At 41.5% G+C, this 15,504-nt stretch overlaps 1 protein-coding gene across 1 annotated transcript in view; it reads right to left on the reverse strand.

Moving 5' to 3' along the window:
* Window positions 1–15,504, reverse strand: part of Lancl2 (LanC lantibiotic synthetase component C-like 2 (bacterial)) — a gene marked incomplete in the record, with an annotated part of 45,710 nt that overhangs the window by 28,885 nt on the left and 1,321 nt on the right.

The raw sequence follows: 15,504 nt of genomic DNA on the forward strand, positions 1-15,504 counted from the left end.
CTCTACTGAGAAGGTGTGCAGAGCAGAATATGTCATCCCCAATGTACCTTTTTGACACAGGGAGCATTTTGAGCTGAACGCAACTGAGAAGAAACTGAATAAGAAAAGCCTGTGCTTTCCCCTATATGCCTAAAAGCAAGACAAATATTTGCAAGTGTCTTGTCTCTCCTTTCAACAAATGCAAACAACTTTAGACACTGACCGGCTGGGAGAAGGCTCCAGGGGAGTCCACGAAACAAAATGCCACTTCCTTGCCTCCCACCAGCTGCACACACAGAAATTCAAAGTCCTCTCCCTTTGCACTGTCAAGTCTTTGAAAATGTACCGCTCTCTGCTGAAGATAAGACAGTGTGCACATAAATGTGTTTCTAAGCCACCTTCCTGAGATTTACTCATTCCCCGGGCACCTCCCACTTATATTTAAAATATACAAGTTAATAGACTTGTATTTCTCTTATTGGTCTGTCTTTGGTCACAGGGGTCTGTCCCAGCTAAGCGCTCCAAAGGAAGAAAAAGGTGACCCCTTCCAGGCCCCATGCACCAGGTAACTCTGCACACCACGCAGAATGGTAACTTGCTATGTTCAGGTGCACATTTCCTTTCTTAGTCAGACCTTTCATCTTCAGCTGAGCGTCTGTGAGCCAGTGCAGGCAGCAATATTCCAGTCATGGTTAGGTACACATGCAGACAAAATGTGGCCTATCCCTCCCCCAACTGACTTTAGTGGCCACTAACTGTGTTTTAAGAGGCTGTAGCAAGTGATGCTGTTGGACAGTATTTTACCCACAACAGAACTTTTTCAAAATTAAACTTGATTGTTCTAAACCTCACTGCTGCTTTACAAGTTTATACAGTACTCTAAATCCTTTGCTATCTTGTCAGCAATGTTCACAGCATCTTCACCAGTAATAGATTCCATCTCAAGAAACCACTTGCTTTGCTGGTCCTTAAGAAGCAATTCAACCAGGCACAGCTCTGGGAGGCTGAGGCAGGAGGATCATAGTAAGTTCAAGCCCAGCCTGGGCCACTTAGCAACTTGGTGAGACCTTGTCTCAAAATTAAAAAACAAAACAACAAAAAACTTTTGGGGATGTAGCTTAGTAGGAAGGCTGTAGGTCCAACAATATGCTGAGAAAAAGGAAAAAAAGCAGAGAAAGAAAGGAAAGAAGGAATAAAAGAAGGAAGGAAGGAAAATGGAAAGGGAGGCAACGGAGAGAGAGGGGAGTCTCGTTATCAACTGATCTGCCCTTGAGCTCTACTGTTCTGAAATGCAAGAGGATTGTAGGTCTAGAATAATGAATGACTGGGTATGTGAGAAGCCATCCAGCTTGTATGGAACAGAATGCTGTAATAGTTGATGATTCATAATGCATGGATTAGGGTGTCTGCAAATTCTGAAAATACCTTAGTTACTCTTACTGTGGAACTCTCAACCTTGAAAGGGGTGGGAGAACAGGTGAAGTAATGGCTAACTAGCTTTATAGCTCGTTTTTAGACAGACACTTCTTGCATGATGGAGAAGTAAGGAGGACTCTGATCCAAAGCTCAAAGTAACAGAGGAGATAGACACAAAACAAAGGCCAAGATACCAAGAGTTCTGTTCACCCATGAGAAGCATTAGGGCTTTTAGCAAAGCAGTCTCCAAGCTCTTGTTACAAAGTCTTCAGAGTTGGTCTTAGTCAGCCTTGCGAGTTGGAATCTGCTTCTTCTAAATTCTTGCTGGCATAGATATTCTGACTTAATCACACCAATCATAATGTTCTTAATGGCATCTAGAATGAAATGCCCTTTCCAGAAGCATTTTGACTGACTTTGCCCAGAACCAGCAGAAGAATCATTGTCTATTCAATTCCAGCTGTAGCCTTACAAAATATAATTTGAGAGGAACAGGATGGACAACTTAGGGGTAGGGTACTCTTGAGTTCAAAGAGGGAGAGAAGGCGGGGAGAGAGAGAGAGACAGAGAGAGAGGGACAGAGACAGAGAGACAAGAGACAGAGAGACACAGAGAAATAAGAGAGGGAGCGATAAAGACTCAGCCTGTCCTTTGAAGTTTGAAGCAAGGCACTGACTTCCGGTCCCTGGCTATGGAAGTCTCAGCATCATCTCCTAACAGAAGGCTATTCTGTCTGCCTTGAAAACCTGTTACTTTGGTGGCACCTCCTTTATTGGCCATCAAGCTGGATCTTATTAGTATAAGCTTCTGCATCAGCACCTGTTCTCCACCTTGCCCTTTTATGTTATACAGATGGACTCTTAAACCTCATGAACAGTCTCTTTTCTTCTGTATTTTCCTCACCTTCTCAGTCTTCAGAGAACTAAAGACAGGGCTTTGCTCTGGATTAGGTTTTAGCTCAAGCAAGTGTTGTGCTTGGTTTGATATTCTATCCAAACCACTCAAACTTTCATCACACCCACTTTCTTATCATGGGTTCACTGGAGTAGCACTTTTCATTTCCTTCAAGAACTTTTCCTTTGCAATCATAACCTGGCTAGCTACATGTCATAGTGATAGGGCAAGAGAGACCCCATTTTCTGTTTTTAATTCCATATTAAGAGAAGTCATTAAAGTTCACTTAAGTTGTAGTTGACCCCCACTTTTTACCCCAATTCTCTTGGTTAGTTATCAACCCACTTAAAGCAGAGCAGTCATAAAATGGGAACAGAACAAACAGGACAGGCTAAGAGTTAAACTGCAATGGTCATTTGAAATTCGGCTGTCTGACCGGCTGGGAAAAGTAAACTCTGTGATAAACTTTGCACATTCTTGTAAGATTCCCAAAAATGAGGTGACAGTTACTATGGAAACCTAAAATGTACTTAAACTGAAGGTGAGACCCAGATAGGGGCAGACATCTTCTCTGGCTCCTGGTTAGACTGTCCATCAGCTGGCTCAATAAAGCTTTGTTTGTTCCTCCTCTTTTGGTCTCTTATGAATGCCATTCTCGATGAACTTGCTTGTCGTATCAATAGAAGGCCTAGCTTTTGCCTATTTTGCTTTCCACAAGCGTCCATCACAAACCTTAATCATTAGTACCTTTTGATTTGAAGTGGGAGATGTGTGACACCCTCATTCACTTGAACACTGGGTGGCCAGGCCCCTGGAGGGTTACCAATCAGCTTAACCTCAGCACTGCTGTGTCTCAGGCAGTGGAGGTCTGTGCAAAATGGAAGGGATGGGAGACTGGCGAGTAGGTACAGCAGCAGGCCACACACTCACCATCAAGCTTGGCATCCTGTAAGGGTACAGTGTGTGGCAATGCAGAGTCAATGCAACAATAATATCAAAGATAACTGATTGCAGGTCATCATAACAGTGCAATAACTTAAAACTCCCATCCCTGCCCACACGTTGAAGCCCTTATAAGTGATAACTACGCATTCAGACATGGGTATGTCCATTTTACAACTAATACACCAAAGAGTATTTACGTTTATAGGTATATGTTTCTGTTCCCATGTAAGTAATAAACATGATTTTTCCTCCTAAGCATTATATTTATTACTTACTCAAGATTACAATAGGCAGCCAAGAGAATAGATTCTACTTAGTGACTAAAACAAAGCATTAACTTTCAAAATTATATCGCTGAATGTTGTTTAGAGTATTAAATTACAATCATTTCTACTTCATCCTGGTGGCAAAAAACCTTCCTTTGTGGGAGAAGCTGAGCTAGAAACTTAAGGTCAACATCAACTTTGTGAGAATCTTTACAAACACGCGATTTACATCACATGACAGCTCGCACAATGATGACCGAAGGTTCCTACCTGCCTCAGAGGTGATGTGTACCAATACGTCTCAGTTCCCCACGTCCTGATTACTAGCAGGGCCATCTGGGTGTGACACTCCCTACACTCCCTACATTTTTGAGGATATGCGTGTAAGCATATTTGATTTTACAGCTGTGTGTTAGCTTTCTAGCTCTGTGTCAAAATGTCAAGATAACCAGCTTAAGAAGAAGGAGGATTTGTTTGGCTCATGATCTCAGCAGCTTCTGTCTGTGCTTTGGGCCTAGTCACTCTGGGGCTGTGTTGGCACCATGGTAGCCAGGAAGCAAAGAAGGGGGAAGGAGCTGGGGACCCAAGAGTCCCTTTAAGGGCACAGGTCCTCCAACTACCCCTACCTTTAAAGGCTCTCCCACTTCCCACAATGCTGCGGGCAGACTGGCAAGCAAGCCTTTTGCACATGGGCCTCTGGGGCGGGCGGGAGCACTCCAGATCTGAACTACAAGCTGTTAACTAACGCACCAAAAAGAATAATTTTCTGCCTCAAAGTTGGTGGCTTAAGCCTTCTGAATCTTGCCATTTGGTTTCCTCTATAGTTAAAGAGATAAAGATTATTTGCATGAGAAGAAACAAATTGGAGTACTCATCTTTATCATATGGTAGTGAGTAGTACTTAGTCCATGTCTATTCTCCAAACCCTTCCTCCTCATCATCAGAATTTTGATTATACTCAGAATAACAATAACCACAGAAAAGCTGGTTGCTTTTCCAGACTCCCTTATATAAAAGGACATCCAAGTGACAGTTGTGACCAGTGAGGCCCAAGGGCAAGTCTTCTAGGAGATTTTCAGAGGTTTTTACTTTTCTTGAAAGTTGGCATCCCATTTGTCTTCCTTCTTCCCATCAAATACTGGGACATGATGCTTGTGGCTATAGCAATCGTTTCATACTATAACTGCAGATATGAGAGAAAGATCAAAATCATAGAAATCCTGGCCCTGATCTTGCTGAAGCTTAGCAATAGCAATAGCTGCTGACCTCTAGGGTCCCTAATCTAAGATACTTTGAAATTGAGTTCTATTTATTATAGTGTATGCAGACCTGACTCATATTATAGGTAGTCAACTTTATCATGATAACTTTATTACAAAGCACATGCGATTACACCAGGATTTCTCATAAACACCACTGGAGTATATTTTTAAGGCATATGATTTTTACTCTAATTCCCTTTAATATTCGCCAAAATTTCATTCAAAAATCATTTCTATGCCTTTTGCTTTAAAGGTACATTTTCTAGTTGTTCCTTTTCTAACTATCTCATTATACTGGATCTAAATTCTCCTGAACAAAGAATATGTATTATGTTAACTTATTCTACAAATTTTATTTGCATTTGATGGGGGATTATTGCACCGGAAAAATTTTACCTGACTCATCTCATTCAATAATGGTATTATCATAAAGAGATCTAAAAATTATGAAGCATTTACCATGTGCTTGCCACTGTATACTTTACACATTTCAATTAATCTTCTCACAAGATGACTCAGTTTTAGGCAAGCAAAGTAAGGCTCACTTGAGGTCACAGAACAACAGCAAACACAGGTTTTGGGGCTCACTCAGGGCTCTGGGCTTCCCCCTGCTGTGATTGTTGTACAAATCTTTGCTGGATTCTCTAATTATATTTTGCCTTTAGTTTTTCTAGACTTATTCCCTCCAACCATATGAATACAAATACACTAGCCACAAGCACCGAAATATCAGGAGTGGTAGCAGAACTTCAGAGGTTTTAATCTCTGTTCTGAGATTGAATTTTTGCAAATATGCTGTGATCAGGAAAAAATAAAAAGCAGCTCTTTTCCTATATGGTAGACAATTTTCCCAAACAAGGACACCCAGATGTGTTATAAAGCAAAAATACATTGGAGTAGCTATTAATCACTGGTTGTAAAACTCCTTGTAAGGCACTGCTGCACCTACTATTCCAAATGATGCACAATGCATGTTTATGGTAAGATTTATTTCTCTTCCTCACAAGATTTTTTGTGGTAATAAATCCTAGAATTCAAATGGGAGTTTTTTTCCTGGGGCAGTGGGAGGACGGGAAAGGGAGGGAGTGGACAGAGAGAGAGGGAAGAAAGAAAGACAGGTAAGCAGATGCTGGATATTTAAGCACACAGGTCAACCCTGTTACGAGCTGAGAAAAGATTCAGGAAATTAAACTCCTCTCTGACTGTGCTATTTTTCCATGTACTTCATAAGAAGAACAAAGAAAGGGGCCGGAGGTATAGTTCAGAGGCACAGGCGCCTGCCTGGCAAGTGCAAGGTCCTGAGTTTGATTCCTGGTACCAAAAAAAAAAAAAACCCAAAACCAAAAACAAAAAAAAACGAAGAAGAAGAACAAAGGAGTGAAATGTGTTTCCAAACTGCCATTCCCAAGAACACACACACCCTCTGCACCTCTCTGCCACCATGACAGCTTGCACAAGTGGGGTTCAGGGTTGCGCACTCATCAGTCTTGTCTATATTCACTATGGAAAAAGTAAGCAGATTTTCATAAACTTTGACAAGCTTTTAAATATAGCTGAGAAGAATTAGCAAGACTCTAAAAACTGATATTGAAGTTACTCATTTTTTTACTCATTATGCCCCAAACTTCTTTATCTTGGTGTAAAGTTTGATACGTACAATATGATAGTATATTAACACGATAAAATACATTAAAATTACTTAGGTCACTTTCAGATATCTAGGACATACACAGAAAATAAGATGTGGCTCACTGGCAGATTTTGAATCTAATATTAGATTATTCAATTCAGTTACTCTTTTGAAAAACAAACAAAGAAGCATGTGCCAGGTACTGTTTATTTGACAAACAGTCTCAATAACTGAGTAAGACTGGCTCTCCCCGCCCATGTTCCTGGTTTAATGAGACAACTACAAAAATAATTATGAGTATCATAAATGCCAGATTAGGAATATGCAACATACTGTATCCAGCAAATGTACATGTAAATGTACACTGATATATTAAGACTGCTGATGTGTCCCGGCACAGCTGCAAAGAAAACAGTACATCTTGGAAAGCAGTCTTCAGTTTATTTTTGGAGAACACATTCAGGAGTCTGCTGGGGTTCTCATCAGACCCTTGCTTCCCCAGCAGCAGGCAGCATAACAAGGAGGGTGGAGAGGACAGCAAGGCACTGAGCATACCCCTGAGGCTGGGAAAAGGATCTTGCAGGACCTCAGAGAACCTTTCTGTGGCTGTGGGTCATCATCAACGGGACACTGTGTGCATCTGACAGCCAGGAGAGTGCATTCCTTAATGGGGAATGCTGGGCTTCCCTTCCACAGATGTCTGGGTGCAGCCAATTTATTCCAAACTACATGAAAGGAATATGCTGTTGCCCTTAAGAGACCTAAGGTAAACATGCAACTTATTACCCCATTTTACAAGTAACAGGAAGTTCAGGGAGACAGGGGAAGTCACTTAGAAAGAGTGAGAAGAACAGTAAGTGGTAGATTTGGAGTCTGAATCCAGGTATCCAGCTCAGGACAACTTCAAGATTTCAACTAAAATGCTAAGGACGTTTACAATAAGCAGAACAGCCCCTCAAAATGTTTACCTTACAATCCCTGGAACCTGAAACAGATTACAGACCTGGAAGTAAAGTGACAACAGACTATCCAGGAGGGAGCCATCTAACCCCATGAGCCCTGAGAAGCAGGCCAAGAGACAGAACAGACAACTATTCTCCCTTGAAAGGTCACGTGAAAACTTGGAGGACTCAGGAGCATCTAGAAGCAAAGTCCAGCTGTGACCAACACCTGGCAGGGCAACAAGAACCACAGACTGGTGACCACAGTAACTGGACCTGGCCCCCACCAGAATGAGACTGGAGGCAGGTTCACCCCCACAGCCTCCAGAAAAGGATGCACCCTGCTGACACCCTGAGAAGCTTCAGGCAAAGGAATCAGCTGCTCATGCTGCACCCAACTGTGGACACACAACTACAAGAAAATACATAGTGGCTCTTTTTTTTTTGGGTACTGGGAATCAAACTCAGGACCTTGCACTTGCCAGCCAGGCACTGTGTCACTGAGCTGTATCCCTGACCATAGCTGCCCTTTTAAGCTGCTAAATTTGTAGCATTTTTTAATGGTAGCAATAGAAAACTAACACTAAAACTAACTTTCTTACTTAACCCTTCAAATGGTTTGGAATGGCCAAAATCTGCCTGAGAAACTCTGAATAAGTTTCATGGAGCAAGATGTATCTACCTTGAGTGTTACGGAAATATTATAGACAGTTAAGTTGGGTAGAAATATCACAGGCAGTCAGATAGGGCTGGGCCTTCAAGGGAGTCCATTCAGAGGATGAGAACACATTACAACTAAGGCTGGAAGTGCATCTGTTGGAGTCCAGGCCTCAAGATAAAGACAGAATGACCAGGCTTGCACACCTCCCCAAGGATAAGCAACAGACTACAATTGGCATCACCTGGTCCAATAGTCTAGATTGATATCAGTCACCCAGGTGAGTGACCAGGAACTCCTGGCTCATCTCTTTCACAAAAGGTCCCTGATCTTTCCATGTGCACTTGCTATGTGACTTGCTGGCCCACTGGATCAAAATTACCTAGGTGACTGACCATAGTTTTGTCCCCCATTGTACTCATTGTGATTTTGCACCCATCTTGTGATTTTGCTCTATAAAACTTTGTCTGTAAAGTGGGGACGCAGCAAACCCCTCAGCCCCCCTCCTGTCTCTCAGGAGTTCTCTCTTTCCCAATAAAGTTTTCTTACTGTTAACCACTGTTGTTCCTTAGAATTCATTCTTTGATTTTGGGGAACATGAGCTCAGTTTATCTGATATCTAGCAAGTTGGGAGTTACAATATTTCCTTCATATCGTTTTGAGGTCCTATATTATTTGGAGGCCCCACCAAGATAACTGGAAAGAGGTACAAGTTTGCTTTTGTTTCATGCATTCTGGACTGTGACTCATTTGGGTAATCAAAAATTGTTATCCTTGTTGGTTGATTATGCTTTGAATTTTATTCCTTGTCCTTTCTACACATTGTTTTTGTTAAAATGATAAGTTTAAATTGAGCACACAGGAAGATTATGATGTTTCTTTGATGGGACATTTTACTTTTACAGGCAAGGTCTTGTATTCCTGTTTTGTATATGCTGCATTTGGACTCCCCAGTTGCTGAATTAATGGTGCTCCCTGCTTGACCTGTTTGACTTGTTAGATAATAGCACTAGAGAAAAGCAAGGTTAGAGCACCCCCTAGTGGACTGTTATATAAAATGCTGTAAAATGAGTCTTTAATGAGATCTAGGTTACATTTGGTAAATATTCATGCCTATTAATAACTCACAGGACTCTACCTGCCAGTTAAAAAGCAATAGTCCAACAGCTGTTAAGACTTGGAGGACAGGTTTCACTGGGTCAGTCTGGCCTGGTGCCCTCCCCAACTACAACCTAGGGGGAAGGTTGAGCCTGTTCTGCCTCAGTTTCCTTTCTGGTCTGATCTTGCACTGGTAAGAAGGGAATCTTAGCTCTTGAGATTTCTCCACTCTCACTTTTCTAGGCTGAGGGTGACAATTCATGGGCAAGTTGTGTCAATAACTCATGGTGAGCATGAGAAGAAAAGACTTCCTTTTTTGATCTCATTTCTGTTCTTTTACTATCACTTTGTACTTTCTTTTTCTGGAGGCATGTTTCTGCTAAAGATTAGAGATGGAGGAACACCAAACTGTCTCAATTTTTCCCTCCTATCCAACAACTAAGAACTTTTAAATTGAGCCTATAGAAAGTGAGCATTTGCTAACAATGAAGACAGGGAAGTCATGTTAGATAAGGACGCACTGTCTTTGGGTCAGATGAGACATCAGAATTTTGCCCATCCAGAAGAACACCTAAAAAAGTGATGTCCCCACTTAAGTGTTCTGGGCAATAGTCTCCCTTGGAAGACTGAACCTGAGACCCTATGGAAAGAACCAACTTCTGGGTGAGATCAGAAGGAGCTATTTTCTCAAGCACAATATTTAAGGGACCACAATATTTAGTTTAAGGGAGAATATCCAGCATCCTGGCTCGCTCTCTCTCCTCTCCTCAACCTGATTCTCCCCATTTATGTGTGTAAGGAGCGAAGTATTTCTGCTAATATGTAAATTGTGGTTGCTGAATGACAGGTACAGGCTTTAACTTGTGAGTTTCATGGGTGTGTTGCAGTTTTAGAGACACAGAAATTTTGGGGTGGACTCTGAGTAAAATTTTGCCTTGTCTTGCTGTTGGGGAAGATTGCCTCGGTGAATAGGTACACAACACATATGTTTTGGGGTCTTTTCTGCCCTAGGGCCCAGGGCAGGATTTTTTTGAGCCATTATGTGCAGGCTGGGAGATCATCATGGACCACATAAAGAAACTGAAGCTAAGAGAAAATGACTTGCCTACAACTTCGAAGATAATAAAAACAGCTTTCAGACCCACATCTTATGTATGTGATGATATACAAAAGGTTGTAACTGTTAATACACCAGTAAATCTTTCTTAGGAAAGGTTTTAATGAGACTTTGCATTACGGGATGTGGACTGGAAAAGTATATTTCATAGTCTCAGATTTCCTAGGCAAATTATGTCTTGTAAAATTATGTCTTGTAAATGTACAAATTATATCTTATAAAGATGTGGATGTATTATAAAGTACATGGGCTTGGTTTGCTAACACTTCATTTTATAAGCAAAAGTGAATAAGGTGAGAGAGCAATAACCCCTACCTCAAAGTTAATTACCAAAGAGAAAAGGGGGAAAAGCTGTAGCTTTCAACAATGCAAGGTGGTAATGGAAACATCTACCTTCACAGGGTGGGACTGTGGAGAAGCATTCAGACCGATTCAAAGCTCAGGGTTGTCTAAGGACATGATCCCACTTGTCTAGCACAGGCACACAGTGGGATACAGTTATATAACCATGACAACACAGATAAAGACACATAGCTCTATACAAGAATGTAAATATGAGATAACAACCTGTATAAGGACTATACAATAAAGTTGCAGGCTGTTCTTGAGTTCTCATGTTCTTGCACTCTGCTCTGTTCCATGCTGCCTGCTGGTGTTGCTGATCTCTTACACACGTGTGTTCTTTAACCTGGAGACCTCACCCATGAAAATCTCCCTTGGGCCCCCTGCCCAACTGACAGGGATTTTTAGTAAACATCATTATCTAAGCAGAATCTGTATCAATAAAATGCTATTTGCTTTGATGTTTGAAAACAGTTCCTTTTAGCCAGGTGTGGTGGAGCATGCCTGTAATCCCAGCACTTGGGAGGCTGAGGCAGGAAGATTGTTGTGAGTTCGAGACCAGCCTGGGCTATAAAGTGAGCTCAAGGCCAGCCTGAAATGCATAGTGAGACCCTGTCTCAAAATGTCAAAAAACAAAACAAAACCAGAAAACAGTTCCTTTTGCTAACAAGAGACACAGATTTACATAATGAAGTTAGTGTTTCTTATTTCAAAGTTAGAATAGAAAATAATCTAGATTACCCGTCCTCAACCCAGTCTGATGTGTGTCACAAAAAGTTGCAGAAAATCTCCTGTGTGTACTCTCTAGGGCACTGTATCATAACCACAAGGAAAAAAGGAAAAAATGAAGTGTATGCAACATATTTTTTGTGTTCTACTGAAAGTATGAATTTTAAAAAAAATTTCCAAAATCACATTTTATATAATATAAATAGAATACACAATGACGTTAATAGCTATCACTAACTGAACTCTTCCTATTTACCTTTGTATCAGTAACTGTGTGTCCTTAACTATGTTAGATACTGTTCTGAATGTTTTAATGTATTTACTCAATGAGCCACCATAACCACCAAGGACAGGGTACTTATATGACAACTATTATCACTGTAAGCTTTTAACAAACATTAGAATGACATTAGTGGGAACCTCAATTAGCCTGTCACTTCAAGTCTACAACAAGTGGGTCAGTTAAGCAAGCCAAGCTTCAAAGCAGTTAAGAGGCCTGCCCTAAGCGATGGCAATACAGGCCTATCCCACTTCTTAACTGCCCTACATGCCAGTGCATTTGCCAAGCTTGAGAAACACTATTTCATTAGTCACGTCTCCATAATCTTCCCTTTACCCTTTATGTCAATACTTTCCCACATTAGGAATTGAAAACTGCCTGGATGCTAAGTTCTTATTAATAGCAAATCAATAAACTACATATAGACAGCAATAATCTTCAAATTTACAAAGCCCTGGGTGGGGATCTTGCTAAAATGCTGACTGTGATTCATGAAGTCTGGGGTGGCATCTGCACTCCTTGAAAGATTTTGGGAAATGTTGATGATTTTGGTCCACAAACTGCACTTTGAACAGAGAGGCTGCACAGCATATCCCACCACCCCTCACCCCCGACCCTCACACTGCTATAGTTCATTTTGTTTGTATTTATGTATTTTGCTTTGAGAGATATGGGTCTCACTATGTTGTCCAGCCTGGCCTGGAGCTCCTGGGCTCACCTCAGTCTCTCAAATAGCTGGGACTAACAGAGTGTGCCTGTGCCCTCCTAACTAACTCTGAATGAAGAGTGAAAAGAGTTACAGCTCTCAGGGCAACTGAGAAGGGCTGATTTCCTTATTCTTCCCTAACATATTATAATGTTAAATTTTGGAATGAAAGAATATCCACTTTTATGACAACTTTCTCTCTCCCTGTGTGTCTATGTCCCCCTTCCTTTCTCTAATGACACTAGTTATTTTGGATTAAAGACCCCTATTCCAGTATGACCTCATCTGAAGTAATCCCATCTGCCATGATTATTTCCAATTAAGGTCTAGTGGTTGGGACTTCAACCAAAGCTTTGGGGATAGAAGGAAAACAGTTCAATCCACAACACACTCAGTTTTAGGAAGTTTCATGTCTATCAAAACAAAAGCATGGTTTTATGAATTGTTTTTAATGTATTTTAAGAATTAACAAGGTAGTAAATCTACCAATCATAAGTGTACATAGAAAACAGGGGAGCTTAATTCATATTCATCTTCTGACTTTCCTTTAACTCAGAAAGTCCACCTTTTAAGGCCACTACTCCTCTTATTCAAGAAAAACACACTTATCTATTTCCTCTTTTCTTTAGCACATAATCACAACCACTGACACAGATCCCCACCCTAACTTATTTTAATTGCAGAGAGGTATCATAAGCTCCATGTTATGGTTTGTGTTATGTTACATACTGTTCTGAATGTTTTAATGTATTAACTCAGTGAGCCACATGCTTCTAGAGTTTATGACTGATTCACGGGTGTGAGTGATACACCTGTCCTGGGGCGGATAGTTTGCATATGTGAGGGAGAGAAAGAGGCTGCTTGCTGCCATGCCTCCCGTTTGCTCTTATTGCTTTGTTGTCTTCTGCTGCCATGAAGGGTTGCCCTCTGCCATGTGCCACCCTGCCTTGGAGCCAGCCGAGTATGGACTGAAACCTCAACAGACTGTGAGCTAAATAAACCTTTCCTTTCTTAATTCTGGGTGTCAGGTATTTTGTCTCAGCAATGACAGAAAAGTAAGGAAGACACTCCATTAGGAAATTAATTTAATTTTCTCTTAAACATAAGTCAGTGTGGTGTAGAACTGAGGTCAAAATAACACTTATCCAGATATAAAGAGTAAAAAAAAATATACAATTTCAGAGCTCTGAACTTTGGACCAGCATTTATCTCTTCACTGGAGGTCAAGAACAAACTCCCCCTCCACAAGCCGCTTTATTGTTCTTGGGACAGTTACCCCATCAAGAGCTGCATCAATTCACTTATTTTCCACTAAACCTTGTAGTTGCCTCCTTACCCTAAGGACAGTACTGAAAAAGCAACTGGTAATGAGTATAAGCGATGAATATTTTCTAAATGCTTTCCAGAAATTTATGTGTTTATTATAAAACATTTGGACACTAAGTCATAAGTACAACCGATTTATATGTGTAAAACTAGAAAAAACTAGAGAAAAAACAGTACTGACATTAATTCTGGACAATCACTCAAATCATTAAGGGGAAGAAGGGCTAACGTTTACTAAGGGACTATTAGGTAGGAAGTTAGGCTGTTTGGTAGGCAGTTTGTATACTTTAATTCAATCATCTACATTCCTAGGTTAGGACATGCAATCCAGTTTTTAATCGCATATAAGACAAGAAAGGTTTCGCAAAGTATTTGCCTAACAGTCCGTGTTCAGATAACTGCTCTTTCAAAACCACCTTCCTAGTTTGAGTCACCTTATTTATCCCTTTTCAAATACAAAATACATGAGGAGCTAGAGCGGAAGTGAGCCTTGGAAAACATGCATTAATAATTTTTTGAAAAGGTGTGTGTGTGTGGCTTTATAAATATGACACGGTTGTGCGGATGTTATTTACATTTTCCTTTATTTTCACTTAGTCCTTCCCAATTTATACTACAGGTGAGGGATTTTATGGCTTATATCTAAGTGTTTCCCCCCAAAGCCCATACACTCAGAGGCAGGGCTTTTGGGAGGTGGCTGTGAAGGGAAAACTTAAAATTTTAAATAAAGGCCTACCAAGAATGCCCAGGGGAACCAGTGGACATGTCCAGCAGGCCCTATAACAGAACATCTCTTCCTTTGTATAATCCATGCTTTGTATAACTGATAGCCCTGTGATGTAACCTGAAATGTTTAAAACTCCCTTAGCCACCCGAGATGTCCCCCAACCTTCCAATCATAACCCACTCACTCTGCCTCCGTAACCCTCCCTTGCTTTGCCTTTAAAAGCCACGAAATGCACTGGGGTGAGCTCTGGCTCCTTAGGAGAGATCCTAGTCAGAAGCCCGAGGTGTAATAAACTGCCTCTTTAACCTCTTCCTTGCCATTTCTTCCCATTGTTTGGTCTGTTTTCCGTAACAGCTGGATCAAGGGTGTGTGACACTGGATTACGGTGTGACAACTGCATTAGTTCACTGGTAGCTGTGGGTAAGGGAATTACTGAAAAGGAAAGCCCCATCTTGAGTTGCATCAACCAACAGGCTTATAACCTGAGTAGAATAAACAGGGAAAGAAAAGCTTTCTGCTAGCTGCTTCGTGTCTGCCATGTCACGGACTCTCTCCCCTCTTCCCTGCCTCGGAATCAGCCAACTATGAACTGAAACCGCTACAAACTGTGGTTCAAAATAAACCCTTCCTGCCTCAACCTGGGGTTTCGGGTATTTTGTTCCAGCAACAAGAAAGTAAGAAAGACAGAGGTGGAAAAATATGCCAGCTCCAAAATATGCCACTTTGACATAATTACTTGAATCTGAGCTTAAAATACTCGAAAAACTGCCTCACGTTTCTCTAAATCCACTTTTTGTCACAGTAGGATATAAATTTTTCATGGAAAATCCCCTCCCTAAACCGGAGGAAAGGAAACATTCTTATCACGAGGCAACAAGAGAATGTTCCACAAACAGACCTTGCTGAAATAGCCTCCCTATGTGCTGCGGTTATTTTCCCAGAACGGTCTTTGCTCAGTCCAGCACAAAGGCTTTATCCCTCGGCGTCATTTCCTTCTGAAAGCGCCCGCGTCTGGCCGCGTAAAACACCCCGAATACGCGCGCACGCTGTCCTCCCGCGTGCTCCGCCCGCAAGGGTCCTCGGCGCGAAGTCCAGCGTTCCCTGCGCTCCTTCCCAACGCTCGGGCGTGGAAGGCCCCAGGACTCCGTTTGGGACCGCGCTTTTACGCCGCTGTCGCTACGCCACGGT

This window comes from Chinchilla lanigera, unplaced genomic scaffold (assembly GCF_000276665.1).
Source record: "Chinchilla lanigera isolate Chin_1 unplaced genomic scaffold, ChiLan1.0 scaffold00055, whole genome shotgun sequence".
Taxonomy (NCBI): Eukaryota; Metazoa; Chordata; class Mammalia; order Rodentia; family Chinchillidae; genus Chinchilla; species Chinchilla lanigera.